Source organism: Pinus tabuliformis, chromosome 7 (assembly GCF_031772625.1).
Source record: "Pinus tabuliformis cultivar Carrire ecotype Pingquan chromosome 7, CPIR1, whole genome shotgun sequence".
Classification (NCBI taxonomy): Eukaryota; Viridiplantae; Streptophyta; class Pinopsida; order Pinales; family Pinaceae; genus Pinus; species Pinus tabuliformis.
Window position 1 is genome coordinate 1,840,109,459 of NC_142293.1, and position 10,587 is coordinate 1,840,120,045.

Consider the following 10,587-nt stretch of genomic DNA (forward strand, 5'->3'; position numbering starts at 1 on the left):
AGTCCGGGAAATCACAGTCCATCTGGGGCTGTCTTTAGCCCATCCGAGTCATTAAGGAGCTAGTCTGACATCTGGTCAGCTAGTAACCTCTTCCCTAGCCCAAAACCCCTAAAAAACCTTCAAAAACCCATTTTTTGCACTTTTTTCCTACGTTCTGTGCATAAAACACTAACCCCGCTTGGCAAGAACCCATATTTCACCCCTATCCCTAAAACCCAAGTGTAAATATGCCAACCCGCGCTCATAATATTCATACAACACGCAAATCCCGCCATTCCCTATGTTTTAACCCACCGCCGCGATATATTCAAAAGGGAATATTCCCGCGAATATCCCCACCCACTAACCCGCCGTCGCTACCCATCTACCGCCAACCGTTAGATCTGGCCCACCACAGATCTATGGTGGGCGGGCTTTTCTATATGCAACATGCCCGGGCTTTAGCATCCGGGAGTTCGGCGGTTTTGCCGTCGTACTCCCGCCACGCGTCAAGCTCTGGGGTGTGGCAGAGCCCCCTCCCCCGAGACCGCCTTTACCCATAAGCGGTGCGCCACAAAACTGCTTACCGCCCGTGACGTCACATCCCACGTCACCCTCTGCCCTATCACTGCTTACGTCACCCGCTTTGTCCAGTCACCCGATGAGTCACCTGCCTGCGTGGCCTCCTGCCAAGTCACTGCGACGTGTCCCTACCACCGTACCTTCCACGTCCTCATCCGTACATGATGACGTCATGCTGACGTCATCCCACCACGTCGTCCTGCTGACGTCATCTGTCGTACAATGTCACATCATGCTGACGTCATCCGCCGTACAATGCCACATCATGCTGACGTCATCAGCACTTTTTGGGCGCAAAGGCGCGAAAGTCGCACTTCGGAGCCCCGGAATCCAATTCTGAGGCAGTCGCTCATCGCAGGATTTTTTAGGCCAAAATGGAGAATCTTCAGGGAATCTTTAGGGAATCTTCTCATCATGTGGCCCCAGGAAGCCCGAAAAGGCGCAAAAATGGCCCGTTTTCTTCATAGAGCATACCAAAAGGAGCAGAAGACAATTCCAGTTGATACAGAGGCCGAAGAGCGGCCATTTACTCGTGATTAGACCCGCAGCACATCAGATCGGCAGTCCAGATTTTGTCAAAGAGTATCAGTGGAAGAAAAGACGCCAAAGAGTATCAGCAAAGATTTGTTTAGGGGCTCGAAGCACCTGCACATTAATGAAGCCCCCAGAAAGTCAAATCAAGAGGCATAAGCCCATCCTTGCCCTCAAATCACAATTAAAGCATTCAAAGCCACATGACAGCAAAAAAGCAGAAACCCATGCGCATTTATTTCAGAAGCACCTGCACCAAGTCACCAAGGACTACATAAGTTATTCAGACTTGATACGGCCGCCCTCAGTGCAGCCTGAGTTATTTCATGCATTTATTTATGGTAGAGTTAGGTCAGTTAATTATGACCTGATTAGGTCAAGATGTAATAAAGAAACTCTGTAGATAGTTTTGCCCTATATATACCACCCTCTGTATAGTTTTAAGGGTTGGTAAATTGAGAATTCTTCACTAGAGACTCGCTGTGTATACCTGAATTTTTCTGTAATCAAAGATTTCCGAAAGCTTGGAGAGCAAACTGTCTGTTGTTGATAAATGCTTTTGGAGACTGAAGATGGAATTCTTGTGCTTCGGCCTGAAGCAATAAGTGCCTCTTATCTTTGTTTATGTGTTTGCCATTATCTAAATAGCAGGAAAAAAGAATAGCCTATAATTAGTTTAAATACTCTCTATGCTTGATTTCTGCTGTTTTTTTATGTTTTCCTCTAAATGAATTGGTTATGAATACTGAATTCCTTCTGGCTCATGTTTACCCCAATTCACCGGTGTTGGCCAATTATCTAGGGATTCTTGACTGCCCTTAGGTAGCGCCCTGTTACTTTCTCTGCTAATCTGTTGGAGAGATTCTTAACTGCCTCTCTTTCTTTAGCATTCATTTCATCCTTTAAACCTGAAGATTGCTTCAACCTCAGCTATCTTGCTCCATGTTCCCTCACTGTTATTAAGGAGACGCACCTGCAGTTCCCCTCCTCGACTCCATGCCCAATGGTTTGAAACATTCAGACTATACTCTGCCTCTCTACCTGAAAGTGTCAATTTTCCCACCAAAACAAAACAAAGAACCCCCTGAACCCAAGACCTAGCCTAAAATCCTTTCAAACAAAGCTAAATCTAAAAGAGACAGCCCTCTCTGATTGCAGGTTGGCTGGAACCTGCAGTCCAAAGTTGGTTTGTGGTTACCTCGGCCGTATCCCTTTCTTAACCTTCAGGGACAACCTGAGTGATAACAGATGTCATATTTAAATTTAAAGGGTTATTGTTGGTTTAAACATTTTATCCTGGCAAGTTAAAATGAAGAATTCTTTCATTTGGATAGGAAAAAAAGGAGATCCAAGACAAAAATAATGTATGTGTCAATATGAGTTATTATTCTTATATTGTAAATAATGTTTAACTATGTTATCCCTTCTTAAGACTTCACCCATACATATGTACATATTTTTCCCTATAATGCAAGAAATCATTGAAGGTCAAAACAATGTATATTGAATATAAATGTAAAACATGTTGAATTCATGCATAGTGGTCTCAACAAAGTCAACTACTAAATATATCTCAAAAAACTTTGGGTATTATTGGATTCTTGAATATCTCAACAACAAAAAAAAGGAAGTGATGTTTTTTTACATTAAAATTGGATTGTAGGTTATTTCTTGAGCCTTGGCTTTTGTACATTAAAATTGGATTTCACATCAGCATGTCTAATAAGTTAAATTATAAAAAAAGATAACCAAGTTCTATTTGGGCAGTTACATTCTTATAATAAGAAATGTAATTTTATGAGATCTTTTGAATAACATCTGTACAGTAAGCTGTATCTTGAAATTTTCTAATTCACGAATAAAATAAAGTTTTAGTTTGGTTTTAACTTTGAGCATTCACTTATTAATGTAATTTATTAAAATATTTATATTTATGGTCACATGCAAGGAAGAGAAGCATATTTCTATAAAGATGAAAAAGAAGAGAGGAGCCAGCGAGGTTTTACAATTATATGGACCCAAGCTTTTAAAAACACATATATAGAAAGATAAATGCATATTTTATGTAGGATAACAATGTCAAGTTACAAAAGACAAGCATATTTACATGCGGAATAAAGAGAAATAGAGGAGCCAGCAAGCTTTCACAATATTACATATCCTAGCTTTTAAAAGCATAGAGATAGAAAGGTAAATACATAGTTTACCAAGGATAGCAACCTCAACATATACAGTTTGATATCAAGGAAGTTGAAACAAACCTAAATCCTTGTATTTATAAAAGATATATAGAGAGAGAGAGTATAGATGAACGTGAGAAACCTGAACTCTGAAGAGAGAAAAAGGAGTGTGAAAACAAGGTGGTCAACCTTATTCTTTTCCAAATAATTGTCAATGCCTTCTGATCAACAGATCTTTAATTCACTGCTTTAACAATAGATCATCGAAGCTTGGAGTGTCTTTCTATGAGTATATATTAGTCACAAAAGTGTTCCATTCGGGAGGTAGATCATTGAGCATAGAGGTTGTCAATTTTGCATCTGAAACAATTTCTACAAGAGCTTGGAGTTGATCCCTCAACTCCGATATCTTCACCAGGTATGAAGAGATGTCTTCATCGAAGGATAGCCTTGTCTTGTACAGGTGACTACAGACATATTTTTGCTTGAAGTGCTTAGTACAGATACCTTAGTCAACCTGTCATGGATGCCTTTTGCCTTATTGAAATCTGCAACAAATGGAATAAGGTGATCCTTGATTGATTGAATAAGGATGTTATGAAACCAGCTCACAAAAAGATAGAAAAGATAGATAAACGCCTTAGAAATAAGCCTCTTCGAGGGGGAAACGTCCTTTACATTACACAAATGAATGATTCTTGGATGATACAAATGACAAGACCTCCTTTCTATATATAGGAGTCTAAGGGGTCATAATATAATCGGAGCCGACATAACAATAATAATTTAAGGGCACAATAATAACAATAGTGGGTTTCTATGGGGCACAATAATAACAATATGGAGGCTACATGGGCACAAAAATATAATAAGGGGGTTGTACTAATAACAATAAGGGGTTACACTAGTAGTATAGGGACCTAACATGACCCTCTCCTTCAAAAACTGTTGTCCTCAATGCTTGAGTACTTCTTGATGCTTCTGTATAAAATTCTTTTCCTCCCATGTGGAATCTCCAACGGGTAATTTCTTCCACTTGATGAGATACTCTGAAATTGATCAATTTTTTAGCTGCCGAGTTCTTATTTCTATGACTTCTCTAGGTTCCAATATGATTTTTCCTTCCTCGTCAAGTTCTGGCAATATTGTTTGAACTGGGATCTTCTCCAACTTTTGAATGAGTACCCACCCTACTTTTTCATTCTTCCATTCATCCCTTGCTTTTTTTATTGAATTTTGTTGGATAATTATACCAACCTCTAGCATTTCTGCAACCATACATTCAATTTCACTCCTTTAGGCATATGGATATCTGTAAGGCATGATATCCTGTTAGGGTACATTGTAGTTACCACTACAATCCTTCTAACTCAGCCTTATTCTTTTCCAAATAATTGTGGATGCCTTCTGATCAAAAGATCTTAAATTCATTTCTCCAACAATATATTTGATACTTGTCTTAAGGCTATTGATTTGTGCAAATACTCTGCAACTTTTGCCCTGTGGTTAGGACTTACAACTGTCACTGCAAAAACCTTAAGACTAGGCTTAAAATGCCACTCCAACCTGCGGTCTCATTTTAATTTCCAGGTGACCTCTTCGTTGGATTAAAGGACTGCTTCTAAGCCATTGTAGGCCTTCCAAAATTAAGGCTACAGAACTCGCCTTTCATTAAAAATAAGACAGAACTTGCGACCTAGGTTAGGCATCTTCTCAATGACAACCAAGAATCTCAAATTCAATGGAATCATAATTATTTGCATTTCCTCTATGACACAGGTTATGCAACAAGGTTATTTGGGTGGAAATAATATTTTTAACTTGATTGCAATGGCTGGCTTGGTAAGTTTCAGTTGATATAAACACCCCACAATGTGCTTTCACCAGATGGTTGACATATCATGATGATATGGCTGAATGGCCCACTGGTAACTTCCCACCATGGAAGTCTCATGGAACTCTTGATCACATTCTTGTAATTACTGTAATAGCCTCCATTGAGGATTGTTTCGGTGCTTTGACTTCTTCATCTTGCTCATCTTTCAACCCATTTGTTGAAATAATAAATATATTAAATTTAACATTTATAAAACATGATACATATAACATAATAATTGAAAAGAAAATATTGACAAGCTTTATTTATTATAGATTCAAAGATATGTTTAGGCCAAAGAATTTATGGATATATATTCACTAAAGATAATCATTCAAGAGGATTCTGTTGAAAGAATTGGAACCAAATGCAAAAAGGTTTTTCTTAATGTATAGCACAAGGTTTTAATAAGTGGCACAAATACAACGCAGTTCATAATCTTGGCAAACTGGAGGAGAAGTTTAATGGAAAAAAATTTGCTACCAACAACAAGCATATACAAAAGGACTTGTCTCACATCATCCGCAATGCAGAGTTTTCAAGAAACAAGAAGAACAACCCATCTTTGACCATAGATCTATAATAGCATGCCAAAGAAATGATAACCTGTCACATGGAATCAACCTCAAAGAAGAACCCCCTATTGAATGGTATCAAAGGAAAGATACAACAATTCAATGATGAATGCTACTTGTTGAAAGCCCTCCAAGGTTCAGAGCTTGCTCCAAAAGCTAGGGATAAGAGACAAAGGGAAGACCACGAGGCTGGAGAAGACATCCACCATCCCATTTCCTTGAAGTGAATGAATAACATGAAGAATCTTTGGTCCCCCTCTCTATGAGGGTTTATTTTATATATTTTATTTCTATTGTTCTAATAGCATATGATTTAGTGGCTAGTAGCCAAGCTATATACAACACTGACATGTCTTGCTTATATTATATTTAGTGGACACCAACCCAACTATACTTAGTATTATTTTCTTTTGAGTATATTATGAGACAATGGACAAGGGCCCAACACTATTGCTCTAAAACTTGGTCCGACTTGGATTGATGGGCCAATTTGGTACCAAATAAGACCTACTCAGCCAAGTAGATCCATGATGACCCCATACAGAATCCAAGAAAAAAATTCACAATTTAATTAAAAAACTGAAAAAAATAAAAAAATAAAAAAAAATAAATGAATAAATAAATAATAAAAAATAAAAATAAAAATAAAAATAAAAAAATAAAAATAAAAATAAAAAAATAAATAAATAAAAGCATTAAACTGATAAATTTTTTATAAAGAGATATCCCACCCCTCTATTTGTCTCACACCTTTCCCACAGAGCATTTGTGAGCATTTCAAGTTTTGGAGTAGAGCTGAAATCTTGAAGAGCAATGTGACGCTTGAGCTTGGTGCTAGTTTGGCATTTGTTTGAGGTTGTTTGCAATGGATTTAGGCAGCTTAATCAAAAGGCTATAATGTATCTTGAAGCTTGGAGGAGTTGTGTACCAAATTCTTGTGCCCACTGCCCATTATTTTCATTTCCAGGCATGTTTTCGATTCTTTAAATTGAAAATGTATATGCTCTAAAATCTGTCCCTGTTTTTAATCTTCTTCTCTTCAAAATTCAAATATTTGCCTCTTTAAATTACAAATGCAAATCATCTGAAATATGTCCCTTTTTTGAATTTGACGAGACAATGGACAAGGGCCCAACATTAGTGCTCTAAAACTTGGTCTGACTTGGCTCAATGAGCTGATTTGGTACCAAATAAACCCAACTTAGCCAAGAAGATGCAACATGACCCGATACAAAATCCAAGAAAAATTCAGTATAAAATTAAAAAACTCAAAAAAGTGAAGCACTAAACTGAGAAAATTGATATAAAGAGATATCCCACCCCTTTATTTGTCTCACACCTTTCTCACATAGCATTTGTGAGCATTTGGAGTTTTGGAGCAAAGCTAAAATCTTGAAGATCAATGTGAAGACAATCCACCCCTCTCAAGAAACTACATTGCCATGGAATGTGATTTTTTAAGTTGCACACAACTGAAGAACCACTTGAATTGTAATTGTTGGGAGGTGTAGTTGAAAATATTTGCAAGATATAATCATTACTTTTTTCTTCATCTGTTGTCATGTATCCCAAAGGATTTTCCAAAATCTTCATGAATAGACTATTTCCTTTAATATTGTCATCCAAGGAAGACTTTTTACTGTTATCTACAACACCTACACCAGCTAAAGTTGTATCTTCAGAATCAGAGACAAGTGAAGTTCCTCCCATAGAACCAGTGTTCTGGGCATCTATAGTCATCTAAAGTTTGTATTGCAACATATGGTCAAGTATGAGAAATAACACAGTCACCCACTTGGGAACTGAAACTTTTTCCCCTGTCAGGTTATTTGGCATAAAAAATTTCAATAAGTCCAATGTATACCAACAAGTCCATTCTTGGCTCCTATACCTATAATATTGTTGTCTTCACTCAAAACTAATGCCAAAATATGAGAAATAGTTGGTTTGAATAGTTGATTTGAATTTGAAAATGCCTATAAATTATAGGTGGCTGCCCAGCGAAAAACACTTGGCATTTTGAGAATTGAGGTGTTGAGCTCTCAGGTGCGTATGAACCATGAGAACTTTGTATCTTTGATAGTGAGTTTAGTGTTTGAGAATTTGCCAAAGGAGATGTAAGAGTTGTTGTCTAGTATTATGTCGGTGCTCGCAAAAACCGTGAGTGCAGGCGAAGCAATGGTAGCTAAGGGAGCTACCCTAGAAGTAGAAATGGCAGCTGAGGGAGCTTCCTCGGAGGTTGAGAGTGTCGAAGTACCGGAAGAAGCACCTAAATAACCAAGGACGCCTAGGTCGAGGCCTACGCCAACCCAAGCAGGTCCGAAATCAAAGAAAAATAAGCAAAAAGTGCCACAGCCAGTGCGCACATCACCTAAAAGGTACCCATAGAAGGAAAAGCCCACCGTGTAGGAGAAGGGAAAGCTAATTGACCTTGACCTTGAAGAGGATGTTAAGGAGATCCCTATGGATGAGGAAGACATTGACATGGGGGCGAAGGATGTTGACGTTGAGGGGTCCAACCCTATCTCTAAGCTACCCGAGTACATTCCTTCGCGAAGAGGCAAGACTAAGGTTCCAAAGGACATTGATGAAAACAATGTCGTGCTACATACACCCTTGCTACCAGAAAAAATCGCCTTTGAAGGACCGCACCTAGGGTGCTTCCCCCTGTTAAAATTTTAGGATTGGGATTTGGCTTATACGAAGCACTTTCCCCACTTAACCACAGATCAATTCATGCACCGCGTCTTCTACAAAGACTCTGGTGGGACCACGCTAAAGCCAAGAAAGTGGGTAAAAGGGGTGGATAAGGCTAGTCTATTAAACATGATGTGGGTACCGCATTACAACCCCATACCCATAACCATGATAGTGATCAAGCAACTGCTGTGCTTGGTTCACGGTGGGTGCCTATGGCTAGAGGAGACGATATCAATAACTGACATTCTGATCCATAAGATCAATCGACTGCCATACACAGGAGAAAATCTGGCCATGGTGTTTGGAGGAAAGGTAGGTGAGTGTGACGTCGACGAAGCAATGAAGGATAAATTTAAGCTCGTAAAGAAGCCGTGCAGCTACTCCATCACTAGCATAACCAACCCCATGGTCAAGGTAGCCGCTTCGATCCTAGGAGGAAATATTATGAGGAAGTGTCGCGCAGATGAAGTGTTGGCACCAATAGTGTCATTAACAGCCCAATGCGCAAAGGGCATATTGTTCAACTGGGTGCGCTACCTCTACAACGAGTTACTTGCTAACTATGGAGAGGCGCAGGATCAAAGAAAGACATTTCACTACGCATGGCTACTGTTATCCATAGTGCTAGTCATGTGGGAGTTACCAGAGGATAGTCAGTTTCCTTCGGTCATGTAGGACCTGCCGGAAGCGGCGAATTTGACTTCACTCTGGGCTACGAAGGACCCTCAAAGGGTCAAGGACAACAAGGTATTTTGGATCTTGATGGAGATGAATATCCATATGGCCATCAACTACAAACCGTGGTTGTCGTCGATTGTTTATGATCAGTTGGCAGGGTATGTGGAGTTCAAGGTGGACTTCCACCGAGTCTCCATGCGTGCACAGAAGGATCTTGAACAAAAGTGGTATGACCTTCCATACCTAGCCAAATATGACGCAATCAAAGTGGTCCTTGACCATTGGCCGACAGATTGGCACATCGCTTCAGACTTGACAGCTGGGTCTAGCAAGTTTGCAGCATAACGAAAGAAGGAAGAGGCCAAGTGGAAGATGGAACAACTAGCAGAAAAGAGGAAGAAGGAGGTTGAGGACAAATCTAGGGTAGATCATGCTGTGGAAAAATAAATAGAGGAAGAAGTGGAGTGTGACTCTGATAAGAGTCAGAAGTCGCCTTCCCTAGAATCAGAAGAGGAGAAGGAACAATAGACAGGGCAGGGAGGAGCGGACCTGGAGTCTACTCCATTCCAGATTAAGTGCAACAAGGAATCAGAGAAAGTAGCACCATAGAAGAAGTCCAAGGCCAGCAAGACTTCTCTCGACCCAATCACCGTAACAGAAGGTGATCTGAATGAAATTGGTGATACGTTGTGGGATGCCACTGCAGAACTGCTACAACAGTTCAAGCAGTAGCAGAAGCAGGCCTTGAGAACCATTCAGATGGGTATGCACGAGTTGAAGATACAGGCATCACAAGTGCAGACCAGTGTGGGTCACAGTAGCGGCGTCAACCAGCTTGGTTCTTGGGATAGTTGAAGCAACATAAATGGGTCACCCCTTGGACCCCCAGTTTATCACGCTGCTGAATGGAGCATTAACCGCAGAAGCAGAAAATGATTGGGCCACTGTCCGTGCCCTCTAGAAGGTCGGGCTAGACCTGGCCACACTTCCAAGAGAAGCCTTTCACACCCTGCATGATGGTGTGATCATAGAAATTTGGGCTCGGGAATAACGAGCATTGAACATCATCAATGAGCAGAAGATGAACAATGCCAAAATGTTCCGAGAAGACATCTGCCATCGAGCTCTTTAAGGCTATCACGGCGAAGAATGAGCACACTACCAAGGTAGTGGTAGAAGCATGCAGGTGTGTCCTCGAGCTGGATATTACAGAAGATGCACCCTTGGATGAACGAATTCAAAGGTTCGCTACTAGAGTGTGCGAAGCGAGATTAGAGCTTGCCAAGGTTGAGTTGGACCTGAACGTTAAGATCACAGAACTTGCGTTAAGGGACCAGCCATCGACTCCACTAGAGGTAAAGGAGCAGCTTGAGGCCACTGTCAAAGATGTAGTAGCCACTATAGATAGCATAGTGAAGGAGTGCAAAATGCTCTTCGAGGAGGTGCTCAAAGTGGTTACCAATTTGCAGGAGGATCCCACCTTGCA